Source organism: Carlito syrichta, unplaced genomic scaffold (genome assembly GCF_000164805.1).
Source record: "Carlito syrichta isolate Samal-C Ts95f unplaced genomic scaffold, Tarsius_syrichta-2.0.1 Scaffold304984, whole genome shotgun sequence".
Classification (NCBI taxonomy): domain Eukaryota; kingdom Metazoa; phylum Chordata; class Mammalia; order Primates; family Tarsiidae; genus Carlito; species Carlito syrichta.
Genome location: NW_007249080.1, coordinates 594,537 through 610,403, shown reverse-complemented (window position 1 = coordinate 610,403; position 15,867 = coordinate 594,537). Strand labels below are relative to the sequence as shown.

Genomic DNA, 15,867 nt, shown 5'->3' with positions numbered 1-15,867 from the left:
GTCTCATTTAATGAAATAAGTCACTTACTTAACTTCCCAGTGCACTTCATTAAATTAACTCTAAAATGTCTTGTTAGAGGTAATTTAACCAAGAAAAAAAACTCAATATTGTGTTCATTAACATCAGTTTAGTCAAAGAGACTGTGGTGGATTTACCCATAGACTTATCCAGAACACACAGTAGAACTGCAAAGACAAAGCAATAAATTGATTAGGGGATGAAACAAAGAAATTTGCTTTTAAAACCTAAATTACTTGGCTAATTAGCATAAAATCAAGTTGTGCATATAACTTTTGCAATCAAATAATTTTCAGTTCAGTTTGCCAAGTCAATTTTGCCTAAGGCTTATTATTCTAAATTTATAGCTACAATCAAATTTAATTCAAATAATAGACATGTATGTTAATTTAATTTCCTTAAAACTACCACTGAATGACTCTACATGAAAAACATGATTATAAAAAGGAAGTTTCAGAAATGAAGTGAAAAATTACTCTTAACACTTCTAGTTTAAGTCACTATGAAACCATCTACAGTTCTCCATGTATTAAGGATACTAGCCCTTTAGTTGGGCTGTAAATTGGTTTTTTTTTTTATACTTTGTCATTTGTCTTTAGACATGCCTTATTGTATTTTTGCCATGCAAAAGTGTTACTTTTTTAATATAGTAGAATTTTGCAATTTTAAAATATGACATCTGGATTTTGAGTCATATTTTAAAAGCCATTTCTATACCCAGGTTATCGAGAAACTTGAACGTTTCCTTTTCCTGCTTGTATGTAGTTTTTATATTTAGGTCCCTGATTCATTTGGAGATTTTTTCTTATAGTGTGAGACATGAATCTCCATTTTTATCTTTTTCACAATGGTTAGCTACATATCTCAGCACCATTTATCTTAAAAAAAAAACCAAAAAAAACCCCATCTTTGTTCCAGTGATTTGCTATGACATCTTTATCACATACTTAATTTCCATATGTACCTTGGTCTGTTTCTGGAATTTCTATTTTATACTGGTCTATTTATGGGCCAACGCTATATAGCTTTTTTATGGAAACTACTTTATTTGTTTTAATGTTTTGTGAGGCTGGTTGCTCTTTCTCATTGTTTTTCTAGCTATTTCTGTATGATTATTTTTCCACATTAAATTTTGTATCAAGTTTTCTGACTGCATATAGCTAGTTTATTAGTATTTTATTGAATTGTGTAAAATTTATGAATTACTTCCAGGAAGAATGAAGAATGACATCTTTATGACATTGACTTGTTGAAGAATAAGAGATGTGTTTCTTGTATAAACCTACAAACATGAATTGCAAGAATATTTCAAACTTTGTCCCATCTAGGTTTGGCTTATTTCTTGTTAAATATATTTCTAAGTATTCTGTTTTATTTGGTGATTGAAACAAAGTTTTTTTCCTACCATTTTATCTTCTAACTGATTATTTTGCTATATATGAAGTTTATTGATTTTTGTATATCATTTGTATATCCTGCTACATTATTCATTTTTTATTGTTTGACAATATTATTGATTTTCTCAGGTTTTCTAGATGTACTACTATTTTTTCTTCTAGTGAAGAATTTTTTACTTCCTCTTTTCTAATTCATATGCTTCTAGTTGGTTGATTTAATTGACTGGGCAATATCTGCAGTACAGTGTTAATAATAAAGGAGGAATTGGGAAGATTTGCCTTATTTGTGTGTATGTGTGCAGAAAGAGAGACAGCCGTAGAGAGAGAGAGCGGGAGAGGCAGTGACAGTCAATATTGCATTCCTGAAATAAATACCACATAAATGTGGTTTCATAATATATCTTCACTAATATTTTATTTATCAGTTTGCAAATTTATTTATTTTTTGTCCTGTCTTTATTTGGTTTAATTCTTGATGTTATACTAGCTTCAAAAAAGACGTTGGAGTATTTTTCTTCACTTACTCCACTCAAAACGTTTTATGTGGAGTTGCAATTATCTGTTCTTTAGAGATGTGGTAGATTTCCTCTGGGAAAATAACTGGTCCTGGTGCTTAATTGTAAAGTGTAACTTTATTTTTTTCTACATAAATTGGTGTGTTTAAGATTTCTAGCTCTAATGGGACTAATTTTGGTAAAAGACATTTTCATATGATTCATTAATTTCAACTAGGTTTCAAAATCTATTTGTCTAGAGATTTTCAAAGTAGCTTTTTCCAATAGTTTTTAAAATATCTCTTTTGTTTTAGTTATTACCCTTATGTCATTTCTTACTTTGTATATCTATGTTTTCTCTATTTTTTTCATTAAATTAGCCTGGAGTTTGAATATTTCATTGTTTTTGAAAGAATCAGAATTTTTATTTATTAGTTGGAGCTATCAGTTTTCTTGGCTTTATCTCATTAATTTCTGCTTATATCTTTATTATTTTTTCATTGTGCTGTATTGTGGTTTACTTTGTTGTTAATTTTCTAATTCATTTTTTATTGGAATATTAATGCACTTGTTTTAATCTTTTGTATTTTTAATATGATCTGTGAGTATATTTTTATTATTTCCCAAGAGATCTGCTACATAATGTTTGCATTTCCATTATTTTAAAAAAATAATTTTATAATGTTGGTTGTTGTTTTCCCTTTCACTCAAGAGTTGTTCAAGAGAAGGTTTTTAGGTTTCTAGGAGGAAAGGTCTTTCTTTTTCTCAATACTTTCACTAATTTATAGTTTTATTGCATAGTGATCGGAGAGTATTATTAATAATACCTCTATATTAAAATTAATGTTATATATTTTGTGACCTAGTATATAATTAATTTTGTAAAATTTTAATGTTATTTTGAGAAACTGTATTCTTTGTTCTCAAGGGGGGATGTCTGATATATATCCATTAGACATAAAGATTCATTATGTTGTTTAGGTCTTTTATGCTGTGACTTAGAGTTTGTTCTTGCATTGAAGTGATGGGTTAAAAATCTCTTATTATTATTTGTATCTATTTATTTTTCCATCTTCTACTTTTAAAAGGTAAATACTGTGTTACTTGAAGCAAATATATTCATAGTAGTTATACTTATATTCTAAAATATGACCTATAGAAGTAAAGTGTTTTCTCTTGTGTCATGGTTTAGTGCTTTTGACTTAAATTCTACTTTGGTGTCAAAATTGTAAAGCCTGCCTTCATTGTGTTTTATTTGCCTGATATCTCTTTGCTTTGCTTTATTTTTAGCTTTTCTGCATCATTTTGTTTTGGATTTGTTTATGTATGTAGTAGAAAGTTAAGTCTTGCTTTGCAAGATGAGTAATTCCATTCACTAATTTGTAGATAGCTACATTTGATCTATTGGTAAAATTGCTTTTTCTTTTTTGTAACAGCTCTATTAAAATACAATTGACATATAACAAAATCCACATATTTAAATTGCATGATCTGGTATATTTTGACATATGAATATAAAACAAAGGCATATAAAACCAGGACCATATTCTGTTTAATAAATATATCCATTTTTACCAAAAGTTTACCTAAATTCTTTTGTCACCCACAGAAACAGCTGATCTGCTTTATGTCATTTTCTAGAATTTTAAATAAATAAAATTTTCTAGAATTTTAAATAAAATTATACACTATGAATGAATTTTTATCCGCCTTCTTTCTTTCAGTATAATTACTTTGAAATGTATCTATGTTGTTGTATGTATCAATAGTTTATCTTATTGCTAAATAATATTCCATTGTATATCAAAATTATTTCTCAGCTCACTCATTGATGTACCTTTAGTGTCATTTCAGATTTGTGCTATTAAAATTTTATGAATATTCATGTTGAACTTCTGTAGACATATAATTTTATTTCTCCTGGGTTATTCCTAAAAGTGCTCATGGCTTATATTTGGTCATTAACTTTGACATATTATTTTATCTTACAACTATATGAAGGGGGACCCCAAAAATTTGGAATTTATTTATAAAAAATTGTGTACTTATTCTTACATGATTAAACTTCAGTCATCTTCAAAGTACTCTCTGTTTGATGCACCTATTGAAACACTTTGCTCAAAACGTTTTTGAACTCATCAATTTTGATACCTTTTAGTGCTTCTGTCATTTTGTTTCACCTCTTCCACATCAGAAAAACATTTCCCTTAGAGGACTTTTTTCATCTGAGAGAATAAAAAAAGTCACTGGGAGCAACACTGATGAATAGGAAGGACACGACATGGGAATCATGCTGTGTTTTTGGTCAAAAACTGCTGAACACTCAGCACGGTGTGGGCAGGTGCACTGGTAAATCACCCATCAAGAAATGAACACACACATTGAAAGCATCTCCAAGCTGGGCTCGGTGGCTCAGCCTGTAATCCCACGCTTGGGAGTCTGAGGTGAGTGGATTGTCTGAGTCCGCGGGTTCGAGACCCACCTGGGCAACTTGGCGAGACCGCATCTCTACAATAAATCAAAAAAAGTTAGTTCCAGCTACTTGGAAGGCGGAGGCGGAAGGATCGTTGGAGTCCAGCCGGTCAAGGCTGCGGTGGCTGGGAGGGCCACTACACTCCAGTCTGGGCGGCAGAGTGAGACTCCAAAAATTCCCTGAAGCCGAAATCAGCTTCTCACAACAATGCTATCTGGTACACTGATGCGGATGAGTTCCTGGGGAAGCCTGTACTTCTAGGGGCCCTCCTTCAAAAGGATAATTCTGAGTTTCTGGGGTCTCCCTTGTATGTATTGTGTTATAGTTACTTTGGTTTTTTTATGTGATGTGGTTTGTTTGCTCATTTATTTTTTAAACTTATTTTGGTATTAAGAAAAGTTTTCATTTTGTCCTGTTAGTTGACCTTAGACTTCTATTTGTTATATAATCTTTCAGTATCTGACCTATCATTTGGTGATGATATATTTTGATTTCAACCTCTTGTCTATATAAAATTTAATGAGATTTATATTGCTTTTCTATTTCTCACTTTCTTCTCTTCCTAATTTTTAGTTTTCTTGTTTCTATTCTCTCAAAACATATAATCTTTATATATTATCCTTCCATGTTTGTCCCCACTTTTCTTTTAATCTTTCATCCATCTACAATTATTTACATTAAATATTCACTTTAGTTTTTTTCCTCAAGCTTTCCCAGTGAACTCTTAGACAATTTTGTTAAATGCATGAGGTTTAAGTCAAAGTTCATTTTTTGGCCTGCGGATATCCCATTGCCCCAAAACCGTTTGTTGTAAAGACTATCCCTCTCCATTTAATTACTTTCATATGTTCGTTAAAATGAACGAGACATACTTGGGGTAATTTTCTGGTTCTTTATTCTGTCCCATGAATGTGAATCTATTCCCTTGCCAATAGCACCTAGTCTTGATTGCTGTAGCTATATATTTTTAAAAATGGAATATAGACCAATTCCCCACACGTTATTCTTGTTTTTTAAAATGTGTTAGCAACTCTAGCTTTTTTGCCATTCCATGTAAATTTTAGAATAATCTTGTGTACTCCTACAAAAATTCTTACCTTTTCATGCCTTCCTTCCTAGGGCTATGTGAAATTTTTTGTTTGTGGAATTTCATTTTGATTTATCTATAGTATTTTTGAGTGTCACTCTATAGCCTTTCTGTTGATGCTCTAGGCATTACATCATATATATGATATAAATATATATATATATATTTGAACATCACATCATATATATGATTACATCATATATATTATATATCATGTATATACATCATATATATTATATACATATATAATCTATGTAATACATATATATAATATATGTATTATATATATATATATTTGAACTGGCGAGATGTCAACACTAGAAGACTATATATAAAACTTACCCCGGTCTTCTATTGATGACATTTCACTAGTTCAGGTGAAGTGTAGAAACCTTACCTCCAGGAAGACCAGGAAGGCATGTCTTGGCGTTGAGTCGGACGCCGGTGGAGAGTTGACTGTGGCTGTGGTGATGGCAGAAGGCTTCTCAGGCTCAGCTGGTTTGCCTCTGGGCTGGAGTTTTTCGAACCACAAGCCCTTAGAGCCCCAGGCATTGGGCCTCAGCCTGAGCTGGCAGCTCACGACCTTCTCCTGCACGAAGGAATGAGGCTGCAAGGTCCCCCAGGCGATGCTGTTCAAACTCCTGGCAGAACTGATACTGCCCAGCCAGACATGCGGCCCCCTCTGGGCCTGAGTCTTCTGCAAGGCCAGGAAGAGGCAGTTCAGGAAGGCTTCCTTCTAGCCGGGACTGGCCCCAGCCCAATCTTTCCAGCCCCAGGAATTAGGATGGACTCCTGGTCATCTCTTTGAGGCATGGGGGCCTGTTGCTGGTGCAGACCACAAACTTCTTTTACCCCTTGGTGGAAGATCCCTATATGGTGGGGTGCATAGCTTGAGCTAACATGCTGAGTGACCTCTAGCCATGAGCATTACTGAATGTGTTATTTTTAACCTGTTCATATTACTCAGTGTCAGCTAGAGTATGAGTGAGGAGGGGCATGAAAAAGTAACGCCACTTATGATCAAAGGTTTTTGGGATACTGCGGAGGAAGGAGGGACTGCAGTGACTGGTGGACAAATGGTCGTCAACCCTTGGATTATCATCAGTGGAGTTGCCACTGTGGTGTGTCATCCAAATGAATCCTAATGCCTGACAGTGCAGTTGTTGGGGATGTGCTTGTGTTAACCAAACCCGTAGAAGCCCAAGTTGCCGTTAACGCCCACCAGCGACTGGATGATCTTGAAAGATGGAATAAGGTAAAGATGGTGGTCTCCAGAAAAGAGGTAGAGCTAACCTATCAGGAAACTATGTTCAATACGCACACATTTAATGCTCATGCCGTTACAGATATCACAGGCTTTGGCATCCAAGGACACTCTCAGAACCTTGAAAAACCACAAAGAAATGGAAGTTTCCTTTGTCATTCATAATTTGCAATTATTGGTGAGAAAGTTTCCATCAACAAGGCCAGTGGGTGGTTTGGGCTCCTTTAAGGAACCTCCACTGAAACCTCTGGGGGATTATTGATTTGTCTGCCAAAAGAACAGGTAGTTAGCTTTTGTTCTGAAATCAAATCTTGCAAGTACTGAGAGGATCACCAAGCATGGATCGCTGGCACTGTGGAAAAGGGAAACCTGACAGCCCAAATCTTAATAAGCCTCGAGTTACTGAGGTCCTATCTGAGCAGAGCCACAGCTTCTGCTCTTGCTCCAGACAATTCCAATGCTCCCTCTGAGCCTAGCTCCTGAGGTGAAATAGCAGAAGTCGTTTGGACTTTAGAGCCTTTGTACACAATCACGGACTATTCTCAAGAGCTGGTTTTAAGAAATTTCCAAGGAAGGCTTCCTGTAGTGGTTCCAGCTACCCTACATAGGTGATTTGAGTCAGCCTATCAAAAGCTGCCTCTGGACATTCCAAGACTAGAGTAACATTTTGAACTTTGGGAAGGTGGGAACATTTGTTCATCTTTTGGGTTGAAGAGGAGCAGAAAAACCTGTTTTGTCTTTCCAAAGTAAGATGAGGTTGTCCCAGGTTGAGGGATTTTTCTTTACATTGGGTTGATTCATTTCTGCATGAGGAGCGAGATTATTTATTAAAATCACACACACATAAAGTTAATTGCAAAATGCAAAAAAGTTTAGATCAGAAGCAAATGAGTTTGCACCAATACTGTGGATACATCTAAATTGTTGAGACATTGTATAATGTAATGTCAAATACTTTATTAGAGTGTTCTGAAGTACTGACTCCCACTCTGGACAAGAATTGAGCAGTTTATCCAGTGACTGGGAAAGGAGGACCCACAACCATCTGACTTCTTCTCTGTTAGTGATGTCTCTCCCTCTAAGCCCCATTAAGGACTGGGAGAGGCAGAGCAATCCCCAGAATCCAGGCCTTGGTACTATTAAGATGTTAAATCTTGTGCTAAAAATTCCTGGTGATTTAATCAATAAAGAGTAATGTCTAGGTAAGCAAATATTAATAAAAGGAATTTTGTTGGGAAAATAAAAAGAAACCTTACCTCACTTTACTTCTCTTTACCCTAACCCATTTATAATAAATTATCTCAAATTTTATCTCCCTCATTAGTGGGCTACTGGTTGGAATTTGATACTCTCAAATAATAGCTCTCTATGCATTGAGAACCACCATAGATAGTGTTATAATTTTTGTCTTCATCATTTTAAAACAATTGAGAAAACTCAAATGAGATCAAGCATATTGTATGTATCCATATTTTTGATTATTCTTTTCTCTTTCCCAATATTTGACGAGTCTTTTTACCACTTTCTGTTTAGAGAACTTCCTTTGACCATTCATCTAGCATAGGTCTGTTTGCAACAAACTCTCTTGGAGCTTTTTTTAACTGAGAATGTCTTGACTCCTATGGGTTTTTGCTGTGTTGACTTTTATTTCAGCACTTAAAAACGTGTGTCACTTTCCTCTAGCTTCCATGGTTCTTAGTGAGAAATTTGCCATTTGTTCAAATTGGTGTTCCCTTGCAAGTAATGCATTAGTTTCTGACTGCTTTCAGGATATTTTTACTTGTCTTTAGTTTCTAGAAGTTGAACTACTGATGTGCTTTAGCATGGATTTCTTTGAGTTTGAGGTTCACACAACTTACTGCATCTACAGCTTTTTTGTTTATTTGTCAGATATGGGGTGTTTTCAGTCATTATTTTTTTTTTTTTTGAGTACTTTCTCAACTTCATTTTCTTCCTTTCCTCCTTCTGAAACTCCAATATTTAAGGCTATGACTTGTTAATGCCTCACATACCCAGAGTCTCTGTTCATTTCATTTTAGTCTATTTTCTCTCTGTTGTTCTGACTGTGTGATTTCTATTGTTATATCCTCAAGTTCAGTGTTTCTCTTTGCTCTCCTCTCTATTCTACTATTGAACACATTCATTGACTTTTTAATTTTAGTCATTGCATGTTAGTTCTAACATTTTCAGTAGGTTCTTCTTTGCATCTTCTATTTCTTGATGAGATTTCCTATTTTTTTTTTCATTTGTTCCAAGCGTGGTTATAATTGCTTGTTGAAGCATTTTTATGATGACTGCTTTAAAATATTTATCACAGAATCCCAACATCTGTGTTATTTAAGTGTTGGCATCTGTTGATTGCATTTTCTTATTTAGTCGAGTCAAGATGTTCTTGGGAATGAAGATTTTTTAATGAATACCCGCACATTTGGATTTTATGTTGCAAAATTCTGGTTCATATTTAAACCTTGTGTTTTAGGAAGACTTTAACAGTGCTTCTATGGGGAAAAAGGAGACTCTCCCTCCTAACTGCCAAATGGGGTATAAGTTGTCCTTCTCCTCTCTGCATCCTGTAACAGCTAGGTGGAGGAGAGCAGTGTGCTCCTTGTTACTGCTAGACAAGGTGGGAGTTCAGGCTTCCCACATGGCCTCCACATGAGGGTGTAGCTGCTACCCAGGAGTCCTGGTGAAAGGCTCAACTCTCCCTTAGGACTACTCTGATACAACCCTGGCAGGAAAGGGGAGGGAAACCTTGTTACTGCCAGTTGGAGGTGAAAGTCTAGGTGCCCCATGTGGTCTCCATTGACACTGCAGAAGTATGGGAACTTTTTGAGCACCTCTCATGGATGAAGTTTCCAGATCCACACTCAGCCTTTTATAACACAACCCTGAGCAGGGAGGGAATGAGAAAGGTTAGGGTACCTCATTATAGTCAGGTAAGAGTGAAAGTTCAGGCTCCCCACATGGTCTTTGCTGGCATCAGTAGAGCATAGAACCACAATTTGTGTTCTTGGACATTTGACTGGTGTAACACAGCAAGCATTGTGTCTGTCTTGGCCACTCCCTTCCCGGTTCTTTGGTTAGAGTTTAGTGGAGTTTTTTGTTTTTTCCTGCATTCTTTGGCATTTTTCAGTAGTCCATTTCTCCACTACCATGCCTGGGACACATGAAGCAAAAGCCAAAAAACAAACAACCAACAGCAACAGCAAACAAAACCGCAGGAAACTCATTATTGTGCTTTTTCTTGGGTCCCAAAATTCCCAGCCAACCTGCATCCTTCTCCTAACTTTTCCAAGTGTCCATATGTTTACTTTTGTGTAGTGCTCAGGGCTTTTAGCTGTACTTATAAGGGAATATAGGGAAAAGTGTATCTAACCAATTCTGTCTTCCCTGAATATGCAGTCTCCTGAACTATCCTCTTTACTGCATAAAAACGTTCAGTGTAAGCCTAGATGGTTTAAAAAATATAAACATTTGAATGTAGATATGCTTGTTCTTCAATTCATCAAATACTGAGATCTTGATAATCATAACAACAATGATAATAACGATAGCTACTGTATTAAACACTCAAATATTGTGTGAAAACATTTTTTAAAAATATATTTCCACTGAGGAAACCTGTGAGGTAGGGCTTATTATCCTCACTTTACACTTAAGACAATTTAGGCTCACAGTGGTTTTAAAACTTCCTTAGTTCAGACAAATGATAGTAAATGGTGGAATTTGGTTCCAAATCCAGCTCATAATCTGAAGTATTTTTTATTCAGTAGCACCTAGTATAGTACTGCCTTTAGGAAATATAGTAGATATCTAGAAACTAGTAGATGATCTAGTAGATAAAGATCTGCATATAAACTAACTTGACAGTTACACCGAAATGATGAAGCTTGACTGAGTTGGTAGTTTTTACCGTATTACCTTCCAATGATTTACAAACATTTAAAACAATATCTTACAAAATATAAGTGTAATTATGTCCCGTTTGTACTCAGTCTCTTTCCTGGCTCTTTCTCTACATTCTGCAGGAATAATCATCTTCAAATTCAAGCCAGTTCTGACTAATGAAAGGAGTAGATAGCACAGTCTCTATTATCACACCCAAAGGAGCTTGGAACAGTCAGTCCTACTTGGGATATAAGAGCCCACTGCAGATAGTATGTTTCTCCATTGCCTCCCACTCCTGTTCTATCAGACATCTCCACTGTGAGCTAAAACCTGATCAGATTTGCTAGGGCAAATCTCACATGCACACTTGGCTCCTGCTTTTAACACGCTCTATCTTGTTGCTATCATCTAATTTACAATCCATGAGCCTCATGATGCAATATTGCTGTGGCATAAACAGCAATTCCTAGGAATGTCTGGGCTTGCTTTTTCTTGCCGGATTCCCTTCTCACGGGGTTAGATCTACTGCATTTCTGCGGTTCCTGGGTTGATCACCTAGAAAGATGCCTTCCTGAGTCCTAATGCAGGATGACGTTTCCCGACATAGATGTTCTTCTAGGAATAGCGTCTCCTGCCACAGAAGACCACCTGAATCACACCAAAGTTTGAAATATCTCTTACGTCTGTGATCTACAAAAACAGGATGCATATATCCCAGGGAATGTGTAAGATGATTGAAGACATGGAAACAAATATCAGATTGCCTATATTTATAATTTTTTCTTTAAAAATAGAAAATGCATACTTTTACATTATTTAATACTTAAAGTAATGAAGACAATTTGAAGTATCCTGAAAAAAGAGAAGTTATGTAACATAAAGACCCTGGCAGTGACCTCTAATTCACTGATTCAGTTTTAAATCTTCAGTGTACTGTGAAGCGCTAGGTTCAAGTAATGTATTACTTTAAATGATAAACTCTTTATAACACTTTATAAAGAAATCAGGAGTAACAATGAAAATGTTTTGTACCATACAGGAGTTTGAAGGTTATTCAATAATAAAGTAACTTAAAAAGTCATTGAGTTTAAGGATAAGTTATATGCTTCTTTTAAAATAAAAAAACGCATTTGTTTTCATCTTACAGATATTTTTCTATGATAATAAATGGTTGTCAGCAGTATGCTGTCTACAGATATTTTAAAAATAAAAATATACAGATTTAGTTATCTCTTTAAGGTACAGATACCATTTTAACAATAGTTGATAAAATAGCTTCTTTTTCAAAGAATCTTATAGAATAAACAAGAATGTTAAAAATGAATGTTGAAAATGTTGCTATCATTATGCAATTTTTGCTGCTGAAATGATAGTCATTTCAACCTTAAAGAAAAAAATTGTAGCCGGGTTCGGTGGCTCAGCCTGTAATCCCACGCCTTTGGGAGGCTGAGGTGAGTGGATTGCCTGAGCCTGCGGGTTCGAGACCCGCCTGGGCGGGCGAGACCTCATCTCTACAATAAACCAAAAAATTAGCCGGTCGTGGTAGCGCGTGCCTGTAATTCCGGCTACTCGGAAGGCTGAGGCGGAAGGATTGCCGGAGCCCAGCAGGTCGAGGCTGCGGTGGCCGTGAGCGGCCACTGCACTTCAGTCTGGGTGACAGAGTGAGACTCCAACACACACACACAAAAGAAAAAAATTGTCATATTTGGCCAAATTTTTAAAAACTTAGAACCGGTATTTTCTAACCTATTAATTTCTAAATGAAAATTTCAGTAATTTCTTTTTAACCAATTGGTTAAAATCCAAAACCGTCCAATTGGTTTGCTAAAGCAACTGATTGGTATTGGAGAAGATGGAAATATATCATCTAAATTTCAACAAAATTCTTTGCATCAATGGTGAATGTGGTTGAAACTGTGTATCATGATTTAGTAAGTCTATCCAAAGAAACCTTTCTTCTATTACTTGTATGTATCTTTGTAAAGTACCTTTTCAACTCTACAGCTGTTAGAAACAGGATTTGAAGTTAGTCTAATTTAAAGCAAAAGTAGCTTTAGTCCTAATTTAATTAGTTTGGTAAGTTATTAGCTAGTTAGTTAATTTAGGATAAACTAGCTTTTAAAAAATAAGATATTTTTAATTTTTTGTGCTCTCGCTAAAAACTAATATAGATTATTTGATATTTTAATAAGAATAAAAAATTAGTGTTGTTAAGAAACTAGGTAGAATACAAAATAAATGTCATATTTATCCTTTAGAGCTTTATAACTTGTATTTTATTTATAAATTTGCAACTGTACAAGTGTATTACATAGTAGTACAGTAGCACATGTAGTAGGTTTTGATATATCATTTTAACTTTTTGGGATGTGTGCTTAGAAAAATATGTTGCAAGACCATTGCATCTAACCCTACCACTGCCTTCTGGGTCCTCTCTGAGGCTACCTATTCCCTAGAACTCCACACCACGGTGAATTGGAGACAAAGGCGCTTCTCACCATGAATTTGCAAAATTAGAGCTAAAGCTATTTACACATAAATATATACATTTGGAATAAATGCAAAAGTGATGATATATTACTTATTGAATCTAAGTGGCAAATATATGTTTATTCTTTCAGGTTTTAACTTTGTTTAAATATTTTAAGGTAAAAAATTTAAAGATTAAAACACTTGATCCATACACCTAGTATGAAAAAATAATTTTACAATATTAATATATTTCCTAAATATTGCTCATATTTAACAGTAACTAATGTGTTCCTGTTGTGTGAAGACATTTATTTGAAAGCAAATTTTGACATCTGCCTTAATTTCCCACTTCTGTCTGCTCATAAATATATAATCCCTGGCTTCAGTGTGTAGTAATGTGGAATCTTCATTGAGTAAGAAATGTCCAAAAACATATTTTTTTCCTATAAAACAGTTTTAAGACATCAACTATTATAACAAGAAGTATTCTTGGCAGAATGCATTCTACAGCTGCGATTCATATTCAGTCTATTTTAATATTTTCTTTATCAATTTATAAAGAGGAGGTCAGATTTTTAAAAATGAAAAACCTCAAGAGGGTTGATATTACTAGAAAAACAAGAAGGTGCTGAGTACATTTGACCATGAGAACCATCCAGAAGATAAATATTTTACACAGATTTCCAAAACACCTTTCCAAATCTTCAGTGGTATTAATGGTGAATCTTATAGTTTTTTCCCCCTTCTGCATATGTATAAGCTGAGAATTGAAGCTATTCCCAGTAAGGAGGCTGCTATACATATATCACGGGACTTTGATGACATTATAATAACCAGTAGAGTGGAGCTGGGGCAGTTTGTGATGATTTTGAAATCTCAAGACATTTACTCTTCATTATAGAATATTAATAAAACATCTGACAAGCTAACAAAATTATAAAGGAGCATACCTCACAGGAGTGAAATTTGGTGGCATTGATTTGGATTGTGAAGTGAGTTCTATGAATTCACAGTTATGGATGTGTCTACTATTACCTTTGTATTCATTGTGTTTTTTTTTTAATTTTATTTTTTTATTTTTTTTGAGTTGGAGTCTCACTCTGTTGCCCAGACTGGAGTGCAGTGGCCACTCCCGGCCACCGCAGCCTCGACCTGCTGGGCTCCGGCGATCCTTCCGCCTCAGCCTTCCAAGTAGCCAGAATTACAGGCATGCGCTACCATGCCCGGCTGATTTTTTGATTTATTGTAGAGATGAGGTCTCGCTGCCCAGGCGGGTCTCAAACCCGCAGGCTCAGACAATCCACTCACCTCAGCCTCCCAAAGGTGCAGGATTACAGGCTGAGCCACCGAGCCTGGCTAATTGTGTTTTTAATAAAGAGATGCACACTTTCAGAGACAGACACGACACAACCTCTTTCACTATTTGATGCATTTAAAAACTATGGGGCAGGACAGAGCATGGGGTGGTGCAGTCTTTACTTGCTGATAAATAGAAGTGCCTTATTTTGAAAAATGAATGTAGATAGGTATTGTTTTTCTATTTGACGTTTGTGGTTTAACATTCTTTATCACTGCAGGAATTTTAGGGCATGGCTTTTTTATTAAGAAGGAAAAAAAAAAAGGTGAATACCTGATGATGACTAGAAATACTTTCATCCACCATGGGTGCAGTAGCAAAAGTTGCTATAGGTACAAAATTTAGGACAAGAGACTGACTCCTGGTGGGAGCTAAAAGAGAGTTGGAATAATAATATATCTCAGAAGCCATATTTCAGTAAATAATTATATAACCATATAAAATATTCATATGTGTGTGTATGTATGTATATATGTATTTCTTTATGGCACCCTCCCCTTTACTCTGTGTTAAGCTGCAGTATCAAAGGTAGACTTAATTCACTGTGTACTAGGAAAGAATAATTTATTTTCTGTGTATTTAATATTAATTGGGCTGCTAATTCAGCATATGTTTATCTGTCTCTTGGTTATTTGTGTGCTTAATTTCAACAAAGCAATAAAGACCAACAATTTTTACAATATTTCCTTGGTGTCAGTCTTTACCTGAGTAAGCTATTTGGAATAATTTATCTTTATAAGCAAGCAATGAAGTACATCTGCAAATCAACAGAGAAAGAAGTTTGGAGAACTCCTAGCATACAGTCACTTGTGTCCAAAGCATTATGTTTATATGAATCCAAATTGCTTCTCTAAAATGTAACTTCAATTTGACCTCATCAGCATTATCTCTTAAACAATTGGATTAACTGCTTACACATATTAAATAATTGTGTCTCACGTGATCTTTGACAAAGTTTCAAAGGCATTGCAATGGGAGAAGGGAGAGCCTTTTCAAAATGGGAGATAAAACAACTGGATACTCATATGTAAAAAAAAGAAAACATAAATTTACACCTTTCACAAAAATTAACTCAAACTAGAATGTGGATCAAAATGTAAAATTCAAAACTATGAAATGCCAGGGAGAAAATCTGTGTGACCTTGAGTTTGACAATGAGATGTTAGCACAAACAAAAACAAAAACAAAAAAACAAACCAAAACACACAATTCATGAAACAAAAATAAATGGTAAGTTGGATTTAATAAAACTTCTCTGAAAAGAGAAAGAAAAGACAGACTGGGAAACAATACTTGCAAGACATGTTACCTGTTAAAGATCTTGTACCCCAAAATATACAAATAGTCTTAAAACTCTACAAAAAAAAAAAAAAAAAACTGGGCAAAAGCTTTACAAAGACCAACTCACCAATTCAC

General features: G+C 35.0%; 1 pseudogene; it reads left to right on the top strand.

Annotated features, from left to right (window-relative positions):
• Window positions 1-4,191: 4,191 nt before the first annotated feature.
• On the top strand, window positions 4,192-7,217 carry LOC103263362 (annotated as a pseudogene).
• Window positions 7,218-15,867: the final 8,650 nt, after the last annotated feature.